This window comes from Oncorhynchus nerka, linkage group LG4, assembly GCF_034236695.1.
Source record: "Oncorhynchus nerka isolate Pitt River linkage group LG4, Oner_Uvic_2.0, whole genome shotgun sequence".
Classification (NCBI taxonomy): Eukaryota; Metazoa; Chordata; class Actinopteri; order Salmoniformes; family Salmonidae; genus Oncorhynchus; species Oncorhynchus nerka.
Genome location: NC_088399.1, coordinates 93,997,261 through 94,012,990, shown reverse-complemented (window position 1 = coordinate 94,012,990; position 15,730 = coordinate 93,997,261).

Sequence of the window (15,730 nt, the reverse complement as noted above, 5' to 3'; positions counted from 1 at the left end):
GGCATCTCTACCTCTAGGCATCTCTACCTCTAGGCATCTCTACGTCTCTAGGCATCTCTACGTCTCTAGGCATCTCTACGTCTCTAGGCATCTCTACGTCTCTAGGCATCTCTACCTCTAGGCATCTCTACGTCTCTAGGCATCTCTACGTCTCTAGGCATCTCTACGTCTCTATGCATCTCTACCTCTAGGCATCTCTACGTCTCTAGGCATCTCTACGTCTCTAGGCATCTCTACCTCTAGGCATCTCTACCTCTAGGCATCTCTACCTCTAGGCATCTCTACCTCTAGGCATCTCTACGTCTCTAGGCATCTCTACGTCTCTAGGCATCTCTACCTCTAGGCATCTCTACGTCTCTAGGCATCTCTACCTCTAGGCATCTCTACGTCTCTAGGCATCTCTACGTCTCTAGGCATCTCTACCTCTAGGCATCTCTACCTCTAGGCATCTCTACCTCTAGGCATCTCTACGTCTCTAGGCATCTCTACGTCTCTAGGCATCTCTACCTCTAGGCATCTCTACGTCTCTAGGCATCTCTACGTCTCTAGGCATCTCTACGTCTCTAGGCATCTCTACGTCTCTAGGCATCTCTACGTCTCTAGGCATCTCTACCTCTAGGCATCTCTACCTCTAGGCATCTCTACGTCTCTAGGCATCTCTACGTCTCTAGGCATCTCTACGTCTCTAGGCATCTCTACGTCTCTAGGCATCTCTACGTCTCTAGGCATCTCTACCTCTAGTCATCTCTACGTCTCTAGGCATCTCTACATCTCTAGGCATCTCTACGTCTCTATGCATCTCTACCTCTAGGCATCTCTACGTCTCTAGGCATCTCTACCTCTAGGCATCTCTACCTCTAGGCATCTCTACGTCTCTAGGCATCTCTACGTCTCTAGGCATCTCTACGTCTCTAGGCATCTCTACGTCTCTAGGCATCTCTACCTCTAGGCATCTCTACGTCTCTAGGCATCTCTACGTCTCTAGGCATCTCTACGTCTCTAGGCATCTCTACCTCTAGGCATCTCTACGTCTCTAGGCATCTCTACGTCTCTAGGCATCTCTACCTCTAGGCATCTCTACCTCTAGGCATCTCTACCTCTAGGCATCTCTACGTCTCTAGGCATCTCTACGTCTCTAGGCATCTCTACGTCTCTAGGCATCTCTACCTCTAGGCATCTCTACGTCTCTAGGCATCTCTACCTCTAGGCATCTCTACCTCTAGGCATCTCTACGTCTCTAGGCATCTCTACGTCTCTAGGCATCTCTACCTCTAGGCATCTCTACGTCTCTAGGCATCTCTACGTCTCTAGGCATCTCTACCTCTAGGCATCTCTACCTCTAGGCATCTCTACCTCTAGGCATCTCTACCTCTAGGCATCTCTACGTCTCTAGGCATCTCTACGTCTCTAGGCATCTCTACCTCTAGGCATCTCTACCTCTAGGCATCTCTACGTCTCTAGGCATCTCTACCTCTATGCATCTCTACCTCTAGGCATCTCTACCTCTAGGCATCTCTACGTCTCTAGGCATCTCTACGTCTCTAGGCATCTCTACCTCTAGGCATCTCTACGTCTCTAGGCATCTCTACGTCTCTAGGCATCTCTACCTCTAGGCATCTCTACGTCTCTAGGCATCTCTACGTCTCTAGGCATCTCTACCTCTAGGCATCTCTACGTCTCTAGGCATCTCTACCTCTAGGCATCTCTACGTCTCTAGGCATCTCTATGTCTCTAGGCATCTCTACCTCTAGGCATCTCTACGTCTCTAGGAATCTCTACCTCTAGGCATCTCTCGTCTCTAGGCATCTCTACGTCTCTAGGCATCTCTACCTCTAGGCATCTCTCGTCTCTAGGCATCTCTACGTCTCTAGGCATCTCTACGTCTCTAGGCATCTCTACCTCTAGGAATCTCTACCTCTAGGCATCTCTACCTCTAGGCATCTCTATGTCTCTAGGCATCTCTACCTCTAGGCATCTCTACGTCTCTAGGCATCTCTACCTCTAGGCATCTCTACGTCTCTAGGCATCTCTACGTCTCTAGGCATCTCTACGTCTCTAGGCATCTCTACCTCTAGGCATCTCTACGTCTCTAGGCATCTCTACCTCTAGGCATCTCTACCTCTAGGCATCTCTACGTCTCTAGGCATCTCTACGTCTCTAGGCATCTCTAGGCATCTCTACGTCTCTAGGCATCTCTACGTCTCTAGGCATCTCTACGTCTCTAGGCATCTCTACGTCTCTAGGCATCTCTACCTCTAGGCATCTCTACGTCTCTAGGCATCTCTACCTCTAGGCATCTCTCGTCTCTAGGCATCTCTATGTCTCTAGGCATCTCTACCTCTAGGCATCTCTACGTCTCTAGGCATCTCTACCTCTAGGCATCTCTCGTCTCTAGGCATCTCTACCTCTAGGCATCTCTCGTCTCTAGGCATCTCTAGGCATCTCTACGTCTCTAGGCATCTCTACCTCTAGCCATCTCTACCTCTAGGCATCTCTACGTCTCTAGGCATCTCTACGTCTCTAGGCATCTCTACGTCTCTAGGCATCTCTACCTCTAGGCATCTCTACGTCTCTAGGCATCTCTACGTCTCTAGGCATCTCTACGTCTCTAGGCATCTCTACGTCTCTAGGCATCTCTACCTCTAGGCATCTCTACGTCTCTAGGCATCTCTACCTCTAGGCATCTCTACCTCTAGGCATCTCTATGTCTCTAGGCATCTCTACCTCTAGGCATCTCTCGTCTCTAGGCATCTCTACGTCTCTAGGCATCTCTACGTCTCTAGGCATCTCTACCTCTAGGCATCTCTACGTCTCTAGGCATCTCTACGTCTCTAGGCATCTCTACGTCTCTAGGCATCTCTACGTCTCTAGGCATCTCTACCTCTAGGCATCTCTACGTCTCTAGGCATCTCTACCTCTAGGCATCTCTACCTCTAGGCATCTCTATGTCTCTAGGCATCTCTACGTCTCTAGGCATCTCTACGTCTCTAGGCATCTCTACCTCTAGGCATCTCTACGTCTCTAGGCATCTCTACCTCTAGGCATCTCTACGTCTCTAGGCATCTCTACGTCTCTAGGCATCTCTACCTCTAGGCATCTCTACCTCTAGGCATCTCTACCTCTAGGCATCTCTACGTCTCTAGGCATCTCTACGTCTCTAGGCATCTCTACCTCTAGGCATCTCTACGTCTCTAGGCATCTCTACGTCTCTAGGCATCTCTACGTCTCTAGGCATCTCTACGTCTCTAGGCATCTCTACCTCTAGGCATCTCTACGTCTCTAGGCATCTCTACCTCTAGGCATCTCTACGTCTCTAGGCATCTCTACGTCTCTAGGCATCTCTACGTCTCTAGGCATCTCTACGTCTCTAGGCATCTCTACATCTCTAGGCATCTCTACCTCTAGGCATCTCTACGTCTCTAGGCATCTCTCTCGTCTCTAGGCATCTCTACGTCTCTAGGCATCTCTACCTCTAGGCATCTCTACGTCTCTAGGCATCTCTACGTCTCTAGGCATCTCTACCGTCTAGGCATCTCTACCTCTAGGCATCTCTACCTCTAGGCATCTCTACCTCTAGGCATCTCTACGTCTCTAGGCATCTCTACGTCTCTAGGCATCTCTACCTCTAGGCATCTCTACCTCTAGGCATCTCTACGTCTCTAGGCATCTCTACCTCTAGGCATCTCTACCTCTAGGCATCTCTACCTCTAGGCATCTCTACCTCTAGGCATCTCTACGTCTCTAGGCATCTCTACGTCTCTAGGCATCTCTACCTCTAGGCATCTCTACGTCTCTAGGCATCTCTACGTCTCTAGGCATCTCTACCTCTAGGCATCTCTACGTCTCTAGGCATCTCTCTCGTCTCTAGGCATCTCTACGTCTCTAGGCATCTCTACCTCTAGGCATCTCTACCTCTAGGCATCTCTACCTCTAGGCATCTCTACGTCTCTAGGCATCTCTACCTCTAGGCATCTCTACGTCTCTAGGCATCTCTACGTCTCTAGGCATCTCTACGTCTCTAGGCATCTCTACGTCTCTAGGCATCTCTATGTCTCTAGGCATCTCTACCTCTAGGCATCTCTACGTCTCTAGGCATCTCTACCTCTCTAGGCATCTCTACGTCTCTAGGCATCTCTACGTCTCTAGGCATCTCTACGTCTCTAGGCATCTCTACGTCTCTAGGCATCTCTACCTCTAGGCATCTCTACCTCTAGGCATCTCTACCTCTAGGCATCTCTACGTCTCTAGGCATCTCTACGTCTCTAGGCATCTCTACCTCTAGGCATCTCTACGTCTCTAGGCATCTCTACGTCTCTAGGCATCTCTACGTCTCTAGGCATCTCTACGTCTCTAGGCATCTCTACCTCTAGGCATCTCTACGTCTCTAGGCATCTCTACCTCTAGGCATCTCTACCTCTAGGCATCTCTATGTCTCTAGGCATCTCTACCTCTAGGCATCTCTAGGCATCTCTACCTCTAGGCATCTCTCTCTCTAGGCATCTCTACGTCTCTAGGCATCTCTACGTCTCTAGGCATCTCTACCTCTAGGCATCTCTACCTCTAGGCATCTCTACCTCTAGGCATCTCTACGTCTCTAGGCATCTCTACGTCTCTAGGCATCTCTACCTCTAGGCATCTCTACGTCTCTAGGCATCTCTACGTCTCTAGGCATCTCTACCTCTAGGCATCTCTACGTCTCTAGGCATCTCTACCTCTAGGCATCTCTACCTCTAGGCATCTCTACGTCTCTAGGCATCTCTACGTCTCTAGGCATCTCTACGTCTCTAGGCATCTCTACGTCTCTAGGCATCTCTACCTCTAGGCATCTCTACGTCTCTAGGCATCTCTACGTCTCTAGGCATCTCTACCTCTAGGCATCTCTCGTCTCTAGGCATCTCTACGTCTCTAGGCATCTCTACCTCTAGGCATCTCTACCTCTAGGCATCTCTATGTCTCTAGGCATCTCTACGTCTCTAGGCATCTCTACCTCTAGGCATCTCTACCTCTAGGCATCTCTACCTCTAGGCATCTCTACGTCTCTAGGCATCTCTACGTCTCTAGGCATCTCTACGTCTCTAGGCATCTCTAGGCCTCTAGGCATCTCTACCTCTAGGCATCTCTACCTCTAGGCATCTCTATGTCTCTAGGCATCTCTACCTCTAGGCATCTCTACGTCTCTAGGCATCTCTACCTCTAGGCATCTCTCTAGGCATCTCTAGGCATCTCTACCTCTAGGCATCTCTACGTCTCTAGGCATCTCTACGTCTCTAGGCATCTCTACCTCTAGGCATCTCTACGTCTCTAGGCATCTCTACCTCTAGGCATCTCTACGTCTCTAGGCATCTCTACGTCTCTAGGTCTCTAGGCATCTCTCGTCTCTAGGCATCTCTACCTCTAGGCATCTCTACGTCTCTAGGCATCTCTACCTCTAGGCATCTCTACGTCTCTAGGCATCTCTACGTCTCTAGGCATCTCTAGGCATCTCTCTCTAGGCATCTCTACCTCTAGGCATCTCTACGTCTCTAGGCATCTCTACCTCTAGGCATCTCTACCTCTAGGCATCTCTAGGCATCTCTACCTCTAGGCATCTCTACGTCTCTAGGCATCTCTACCTCTAGGCATCTCTCTCTAGGCATCTCTACGTCTCTAGGCATCTCTACGTCTCTAGGCATCTCTACCTCTAGGCATCTCTACCTCTAGGCATCTCTACCTCTAGGCATCTCTACCTCTAGGCATCTCTACGTCTCTAGGCATCTCTACGTCTCTAGGCATCTCTATCTCTAGGCATCTCTACGTCTCTAGGCATCTCTACCTCTAGGCATCTCTCTAGGCATCTCTACCTCTAGGCATCTCTACCTCTAGGCATCTCTACCTCTAGGCATCTCCTCTAGGCACGTCTCTAGGCATCTCTACGTCTCTAGGCATCTCTACGTCTCTAGGCATCTCTACCTCTAGGCATCTCTACGTCTCTAGGCATCTCTACCTCTAGGCATCTCTACGTCTCTAGGCATCTCTACCTCTAGGCATCTCTACGTCTCTAGGCATCTCTACCTCTAGGCATCTCTACGTCTCTAGGCATCTCTACGTCTCTAGGCATCTCTACGTCTCTAGGCATCTCTACGTCTCTAGGCATCTCTACGTCTCTAGGCATCTCTACCTCTAGGCATCTCTACGTCTCTAGGCATCTCTACGTCTCTAGGCATCTCTACTCTCTCTAGGCATCTCTACGTCTCTAGGCATCTCTACGTCTCTAGGCATCTCTACGTCTCTAGGCATCTCTCTCTAGGCATCTCTCGTCTCTAGGCATCTCTACGTCTCTAGGCATCTCTAGGCATCTCTACGTCTCTAGGCATCTCTACCTCTAGGCATCTCTACCTCTAGGCATCTCTACCTCTAGGCATCTCTAGGCATCTCTACGTCTCTAGGCATCTCTACCTCTAGGCATCTCTACGTCTCTAGGCATCTCTACGTCTCTAGGCATCTCTACGTCTCTAGGCATCTCTACGTCTCTAGGCATCTCTACCTCTAGGCATCTCTACGTCTCTAGGCATCTCTACCTCTAGGCATCTCTACCTCTAGGCATCTCTACCTCTAGGCATCTCTACCTCTAGGCATCTCTACGTCTCTAGGCATCTCTACGTCTCTAGTCATCTCTACCTCTAGGAATCTCTACCTCTAGGCATCTCTACCTCTAGGCATCTCTACGTCTCTAGGCATCTCTACCTCTAGGCATCTCTACGTCTCTAGGCATCTCTACCTCTAGGCATCTCTACGTCTCTAGGCATCTCTACCTCTAGGCATCTCTACCTCTAGGCATCTCTACCTCTAGGCATCTCTACGTCTCTAGGCATCTCTACGTCTCTAGGCATCTCTACCTCTAGGCATCTCTACGTCTCTAGGCATCTCTACGTCTCTAGGCATCTCTACGTCTCTAGGCATCTCTACGTCTCTAGGCATCTCTACCTCTAGGCATCTCTACGTCTCTAGGCATCTCTACGTCTCTAGGCATCTCTACCTCTAGGCATCTCTATGTCTCTAGGCATCTCTACCTCTAGGCATCTCTACGTCTCTAGGCATCTCTACCTCTAGGCATCTCTACGTCTCTAGGCATCTCTACGTCTCTAGGCATCTCTACCTCTAGGCATCTCTACCTCTAGGCATCTCTACCTCTAGGCATCTCTACGTCTCTAGGCATCTCTACGTCTCTAGGCATCTCTACCTCTAGGCATCTCTCGTCTCTAGGCATCTCTACGTCTCTAGGCATCTCTACGTCTCTAGGCATCTCTACGTCTCTAGGCATCTCTACCTCTAGGCATCTCTACGTCTCTAGGCATCTCTACCTCTAGGCATCTCTACCTCTAGGCATCTCTACGTCTCTAGGCATCTCTACGTCTCTAGGCATCTCTACGTCTCTAGGCATCTCTACGTCTCTAGGCATCTCTACCTCTAGGCATCTAGGCATCTCTACGTCTCTAGGCATCTCTACCTCTAGGCATCTCTACGTCTCTAGGCATCTCTACCTCTAGGCATCTCTACGTCTCTATGCATCTCTACCTCTAGGCATCTCTACCTCTAGGCATCTCTACCTCTAGGCATCTCTACCTCTAGGCATCTCTACCAATTTAAAACATTGATAAAATAAAGGTGACAGCGATTAAGTGTTTTTTTTTGTAATTTAATTCAACAAGCGGTTAGGTGTTATGTGATGTGCCTGTATAACAACATGTTCATGGTGAGACATATCCAACAGTTGTCCTAGCCGCGAGTCAAGCTCTCTAGCCTATCCACCTAGCCTGGAAAGTTACAATACTACAGTACCCTACGGCCACACGCACACAAACACACACATAAACACACAGGGCCAAGACCTGGGTGCTACTAGTTATCTCCAGTTCCCGAGATTGTCTTTCAGGCATCTTGGCATCAGTAACAGCTGACCTAGTGCAGACATTTAGCCATGCTACATATTCATAGCCGCATATACAGCGCATTCGGAATGTATTCAGACCACTTGAATTTTTTCACGTTTTTACAGCCTTATTGTAAAACAGATTAAATTGCTTTTCTTCCACATCAATCTACGCAAAATACCCCATAATGACAAAGCAAAAACAGACTTTTAGAAATGTTAGCAAAATTATACATCATTTTTTTTTTTAACAGGAATATCAAATTTACAGAATTTTTTGCAAATTTATAAAACATTTAAACTGAAATATCACATTTACATAAGTATTCAGACTCTTTACTCTGTACTTTGTTGGAGCACTTTTGTCAGCAATACCAGCCATGAGTCTTCTTGAGTATGACGCTACAAGCTCGGCACACTTGTATTTGGGGAGTTTCTACCATTCTGCTCTGCAGATCCTCTCAAGCTCTGTCAGGTTGGATGCGGAGCAACACTGCACAGCTATTCCCCTTTTTCCTCCAAACATAATGATGGTCATTATGGCCAAACAGTTATATTTTTGTTTCATCAGACCAGAGGACATTTCTCCAAAAAGTACCTGTTTCCTCCAGCATCTTCACAAGGTCCTTTGCTGTTGTTCTGGGATTGATTTGCACCTTTGGCACCAAAGTACGTTAATCTCTAGGAGACAGAACGCGTCTCCTTCCTGAGCGGTATGACGGCTGTGTGGTCCCGTGGTGTTTATACTTGCGTACTATTGTTTGTACAGATGAACGTGGTACCTTCAGGCGTTTGGAAATTGCTCCCAAGGACGAACCAGACTTTTTTTCCTAAGGTCTTGGCTGATTTCTTTTGATTTTCCCATGATGTCAGGAGGCACTGAGTTTGAAGGTAGCCACTCAAATACATCCACAGGTACACCTCCAATTGACTCAAATGATGTCGATTAGCCTATCAGAAGCTTCTAAAGCCATGACATTTTCTGGAATTTTCCAAGCTGTTTAAAAGGCCCAGTCAACTTAGTGTATGTTAACTTCTGACCCACTGGAATTGTGATACAGTGAATTATAAGTGAAATTATCTGTCTGTTTACAATTGTTGGAAAAATGACTTGTGTCGTGCAGAAAGTAGATGTCCTAACCGACTTGCCAAAACTATAGTTTGTTAACAAGACATTTGTGGAGTGGTTGAAAAAAACGAGTTTTAATGACTCCAACTTAAAAGTGTATGTAAACGTACGACTTCAACTGTATATATAAATATATAGCATGCTATCGTCCTGCTTAAATTAAAGATCAAAATAAACCTATAGAGAAAAGCCCATAAAAAAAGAATTACGTTTCATTTCCGCGGGCTCGGGTCAGAATATTGTTCATTAAGATCACGGGAATCAATTCAACAGCGAAAAAACCATAATACGACCCTGTTTAGCCTACAGCCATCACAATGAACCAGAATATGAGATTATTGCATCATGTGTCCGGCCTACATCTCTCTCCCTCAGTCTTAATTGAAGTGACGGATGGTAATGATGGAGTGTGTGTGTGTGTAACAGATTTTGTTTGAAACGGTTCCAAAAGGTTCCTTTTGGTTCTTTTGGTTCTTTTGGTTCTACTCTCCTTAAACCCGCAGCTGCTTTACATGTACAGCCTTTTGGTTCTTTTGGTTCTTTTGGTTCTTTTGGTTCTTTTGGTTCTACTCTCCTTAAACCCGCAGCTCCTTTATATGTACAATACTTGTTGTATTATCATGGTGTGTCATTGGGATAACACAACATGGAAATGGAACTGCTAATCTCTATATTTCTTTCTTTTTCTACTTCATCCGTCTATCAGCCCATTTGTCTTCCTCCTGCTGTGCTGACAGGTTCAAGGTTTGGTTTGGTGGACAGTTAGATTGTTGTAGTGTAGAGGGGGGTGATTTCCTGTTTCAGCACAGTGCTTCTTAGTGTTAGTAATCACTTCTAGGGGCCTTAGAGGTCAGACTGCGTCCATAATGTCCATAATGGCACCCTATTCCCTATTCCCTATGTAGTGCATTCCTTTTGAATAGGGGCCATGTCAAATGTAGTGAACCATATTAAAACCTCCAAATCAAATCCAATTGATTTGTCACATACACATGGTTAGCAGATGTTATTGGTCACATACACATGGTTAGCAGATGTTATTGGTCACATACACATGGTTAGCAGATGTTATTGGTCACATACACATGGTTAGCAGATGTTAATGTGAGCGTAGCGAAATGCTTGTGCTTCTAGTTCCGACAATGCAGTAACAACCAACGAGTAATCTAACCTAACAATTCCAAAACTATCTTATACACACAAGTGTAAAGGGATAAAGAATATGTAAATAAAGATATATGAATGAGTGATGGTACAGAGCAGCATAGGCAAGATGCAGTAGATGGTATCGAGTACAGTATATACATATGAGATGAGTAATGTAGGGTATGTAAACAAAGTGGCATAGTTTAAAGTGGCTAGTGATACATGTATTACATAAAGATGCAGTAGATGATATAGAGTACAGTATATACATATAAGATGAGTAATGTAGAGTATGTAAACATTATATTAAGTAGCATTGTTTAAAGTGGCTAGTGATATATTTGACATCATTTCCCATCAATTCCCATTATTAAAGTGGCTGGAGTTGAGTCAGTGTGTTGGCAGCAGCCACTCAATGTTAGTGGTGGCTGTTTAACAGTCTGATGGCCTTGAGATAGAAGCTGTTTTTCAGTCTCTCGGTCCCAACTTTGATGCACCTGTACTGACCTCACCTTCTGGATGATAGCGGGGTGAACAGGCAGTGGCTCGGGTGGTTGTTGTCCTTGATGATCTTTATGGCCTTCCTGTGATATCGGGAGGTGTAGGTGTCCTGGAGGGCAGGTAGTTTGCCCCCGGTGATGCGTTGTGCAGACCTCACTACCCTCTGGAGAGCCTTACGGTTGTGGGCAGAACAGTTGTCGTACCAGGCGGTGAAGTTTGTGAGTGCTTTTGGTGACAAGCCAAATTTCTTCAGCCTCCTGAGGTTGAAGAGGCACTGCTGCTCCTTCTTCACCCCACTCTCTGTGTTGGTGGACCAATTCAGTTTGTCCGTGATGTGTACGTCGAGGAACTTAAAACTTTTCACCTTCTCCACTACTGTCCCGTGGATAGGGTGGTGCTCCCTCTGCTGTTTCCAGAAGTCCACGATCATCTCCTTTGTTTTGTTGACGTTGAGTGTGAGGTTATTTTCCTGACACCACGGTCTGAGGACCCTCACCTCCTCACTGTAGGCCGTCTCGTCGTTGTTGGTAATCAAGCCTGCCACTGTAGTGTCGTCTGCAAACTTGATTATTGAGTTGGAGGCGTGCGTGGCCACGCAGTCGTGGGTGAACAGGGAGTACAGGAGAGGGCTCAGAACGCACCCTTGTGGGGCCCCAGTGTTGAGGATCAGCGGGGTGGAGATGTTGTTACCTACCCTCACGACCTGGGGGCGGCCTGTCAGGAAGTCCAGTACCCAGGGAATAGGGTGCCATTTGGCATGCATACCTACTCTGCTATGGATAGTGAAGGGAGCGCTAGACTCACATATCACCACTGGGCCCAAATATCACATATCACCACAGGGTCCACATATAACATATCACCACTGGGCCCACATATCACATATCACCACATATCACATATCACCACTCTTCAACATATATATCAACGAATTGGCGCGGGCACTAGAAATGTCTGCAGCACCCGGCCTCACCCTACTAGAATCTGAAGTCAAATGTCAACTGTTTGCTGATGATCTGGTGCTTCTGTCACCAACCAAGGAGGGTCTACAGCAGCACCTAGATATTCTGCACAGATTCTGCCAGACCTGGGCCCTGACAGACCTGGGCCTTGACAGACCTGGGCCCTGACAGACCTGGGCCCTGACAGTAATTCTCAGTAAGACCAAAATAATGGTGTTCCAAAAAAGGTCCAGTTGCCAAGACAACAAATACAAATTCCATCTAGACATCGTTGCCCTAGAGCACACAAAAACGATACATACCCTCGGCCTAAACATCAGCGCCACAGGTGACTGGAACGAATTGCAAAAATCGCTGAAGTTGGAGACTTTTATCTCCCTCACCAACTTCAAACATCTGCTATCTGAGCAGCTAACCGATCGCTGCAGCTGTACATAGTCTATCGGTAAATAGCCCACCCATTTTTACCTACCTCATCCCCATACTGTTTTTATTTATTTACTTTTCTGCTCTTTTGCACACCAATATCTCTACCTGTACATGACCATCTGATCATTTATCACTCCAGTGTTAATCTGCAAAATTGTAATTATTCCTCATGCCTTTTGCACACAATGTATATAGACTCCCCTTTTTTTTCTACTGTGTTATTGACTTTAATTGTTAATTGTTTACTCCATGTGTAACTCTGTGTTGTCTGTTCACACTGCTATGCTTTATCTTGGCCAGGTCGCAGTTGTAAATGAGAACTTGTTCTCAACTAGCCTACCTGGTTAAATAAAGGTGAAATATATATTTTTTTAAAAGGTCACTTCCACAAAGCTGTGAACGATCTGAGAGACAAGACAAGAAGGGCCTTCTATGCCATCAAAAGGCACATAAAATTCAACATACCAATTAGGATCGGGCTAAAAATACTTGAATCAAATCAAATCAAATTTATTCATATAGCCCTTTGTACATCAGCTGATATCTCAAAGTGCAGTACAGAAACACAGCCTAAAACCCCAAACAGCAAGCAATGCAGGTGGCTAGGAAAAACTCCCTAGAAAGGCCAAAACCTATGAAGAAACCTAGAGAGGAACCAGGCGATGTGGGGTGGCCAGTCCTCTTCTGGCTGTGCCGGGTGGAGATTATAACAGAACATGGCCAAGATGTTCAAATGTTCATAAATGACCAGCATGGTCAAATAATAATAATCACAGGCAGAACAGTTGAAACTGGAGCAGTAGCACGGCCAGGTGGACTGGGGACAGCAAGGAGTCATCATGCCAGGTAGTCCTGAGGCATGGTCCTAGGGTTCAGTTCCTCGGAGAGGGAGAGAGAAAGAGAGAATTAGAGAGAGCATACTTAAATTCACACAGGACACATGATAAGACAGGAGAAGTACTGAAGGAGACTGAATTAGTCATAGAACCCATTGCCCTGTGAGGTCTGGGGTCCGCTCACCAACCAAGATTTCACAAAATGGGACAAACACCAAATTGAGACTCTGCATGCAGAATTCTGCAAAAATATCCTCCGCGTACAACGTAGAACACCAAATAATGCCTGCAGAGCAGAATTAGGCCGATAGCCGCTGATTATCAAAATCCAGAAAAGAGACGTTAAATTCTACAACCACCTAAAAGGAAGCAATTCCCAAACCTTCCATAACAAAGCCATCACCTACAGAGAGATGAACCTGGAGAAGAGTCCCCTAAGCAAGCTGGTCCTGGGGCTCCGTTCACAAACACAAACACACCCTACAGAGAGATGAACCTGGAGAAGAGTCCCCTAAGCAAGCTGGTCCTGGGGCTCTGTTCACAAACACAAACAGACCCCAGAGAGCCCCAGGACAGGAACACAATTAGACCCAACCAAATCATGAGAAAACAAAAAGATAATTACTTGAAACATTGGAAAGAATTAACAAAAAAACAGAGCCACCGTAGGCAGACATGGCTCTCAAGAGAAGACAGGCTATGTGAACAAACACCATTGTAAATACAACCCATATTTCTGCTTATTTATTTTCCCTTGTGTACTTTAACCATTTGTACATTGTTACAACACTGTATATATATACATAATATGACATTTGTAATGTCTTTATTGTTTTGAAACTTCTGTATGTGTAATGTTTACTGTTAATTGTAATTGTTTATTTCACTTTTGTATATATATACCTCACTTGCTTTGGCAATGTTAACACGTTTCCCATGCCAATAAAACCCTTGAATTGAATTGAAGTAAAGACAGGGATGGAGAGAGAGGTAGAGACAGGGGTGTAGAGAGAGGTAGAGACAGGGATGGAGAGAGAGGTAGAGACAGGGGTGGAGAGAGAGGTAGAGACAGGGGTGGAGAGAGAGGTAGAGACAGGGATGGAGAGAGAGGTAGAGACAGGGGTGGAGAGAGAGGTAGAGACAGGGGAGGAGAGAGAGGTAGAGACAGGGGTGGAGAGAGAGGTAGAGACAGGGGTGGAGAGAGAGGTAGAGACAGGGGTGGAGAGAGAGGTAGAGACAGGGGAGGAGAGAGAGATAGAGACAGGGGTGTAGAGAGAGGTAGAGACAGGGATGGAGAGAGAGGTAGAGACAGGGGTGGAGAGAGAGGTAGAGACAGGGGTGTAGAGAGAGGTAGAGACAGGGGTGTAGAGAGAGGTAGAGACAGGGATGGAGAGAGAGGTAGAGACAGGGATGGAGAGAGAGATAGAGACAGGGATGGAGAGAGAGGTAGATACAGGGGTGGAGAGAGAGGTAGATACAGGGATGGAGAGAGAGGTAGAGACAGGGGTGTAGAGAGAGTTAGAGACAGGGATGGAGAGAGAGGTAGAGACAGGGGTGTAGAGAGAGGTAGTGACAGGGGAGGAGAGGGGGTAGAGAAAGGGGTGTAGAGAGAGGTAGAGACAGGGATGGAGAGAGAGGTAGAGACAGGTATGGAGAGAGAGGTAGAGACAGGGGTGGAGAGAGAGATAGAGACAGGGATGGAGAGAGAGGTAGAGACAGGGATGGAGAGAGAGGTAGAGACAGGGGGTGGAGAGAGAGATAGAGACAGGGATGAGAGAGAGGTAGAGACAGGGATGGAGAGAGAGGTAGAGACAGGGGTGGAGAGAGAGGTAGAGACAGGGATGGGAGAGAGGTAGAGACAGGGGTGGAGAGAGAGGTAGAGACAGGGATGGATGGAGAGAGGTAGAGACAGGGGTGGAGAGAGAGGTAGAGACAGGGGTGTAGAGAGAGGTAGAGACAGGGGTAGAGACAGGGATGGAGAGAGGTAGAGACAGGGGTGGAGAGAGAGGTAGAGACAGGGGTGATGGAGAGAGAGGTAGAGACAGGGATGGAGAGAGAGGTAGAGACAGGGATGGAGAGAGGGTAGAGACAGGGATGGAGAGAGAGGTAGAGACAGGGATGGAGAGAGAGGTAGAGACAGGGGTGGAGAGAGGTAGAGACAGGGGTGGAGAGAGAGGTAGAGACAGGGGTGGAGAGAGAGGTAGAGAGAGGTAGAGACAGGGATGGAGAGAGAGGTAGAGACAGGGGTGGAGAGAGAGGTAGAGACAGGGATGGAGAGAGAGGTAGAGACAGGGGTGGAGAGAGAGGTAGAGACAGGGATGGAGAGAGAGGTAGAGACAGGGGTGGAGAGAGAGGTAGAGACAGGGATGGAGAGAGAGGTAGAGACAGGGGTGGAGAGAGAGGTAGAGACAGGGGTGGAGAGAGAGGTAGAGACAGGGGTGGAGAGAGAGGTAGAGACGGGTGGAGAGAGAGGTAGAGACAGGGATGGAGAGAGAGGTAGGGACAGGGATGGAGAGAGAGGTAGAGACAGGGATGAGAGAGAGGTAGAGACAGGGATGAATGGAGAAAGTATGTGCCTGTGTGTGTGTGTGTGTGTGTGTGTGTGTGTGTGTGTGTGTGTGTGTGTGTGTGTGTGTGTGTGTGTGTGAGAGAGATAGAGACCGACAGAGGAAACGGGAGAGTACATTATTTGCCTTTTGTGTGGAAGAGGGAGAAGGTTTGGCTGAAAGAAAAGGGGGAAGGCGCTGATGGTTAGACAGATGGACAAGGAGAGATGGAGAGACAGAGGTGAAGAGACAGAGGGGTTTGGCTGAAAGAA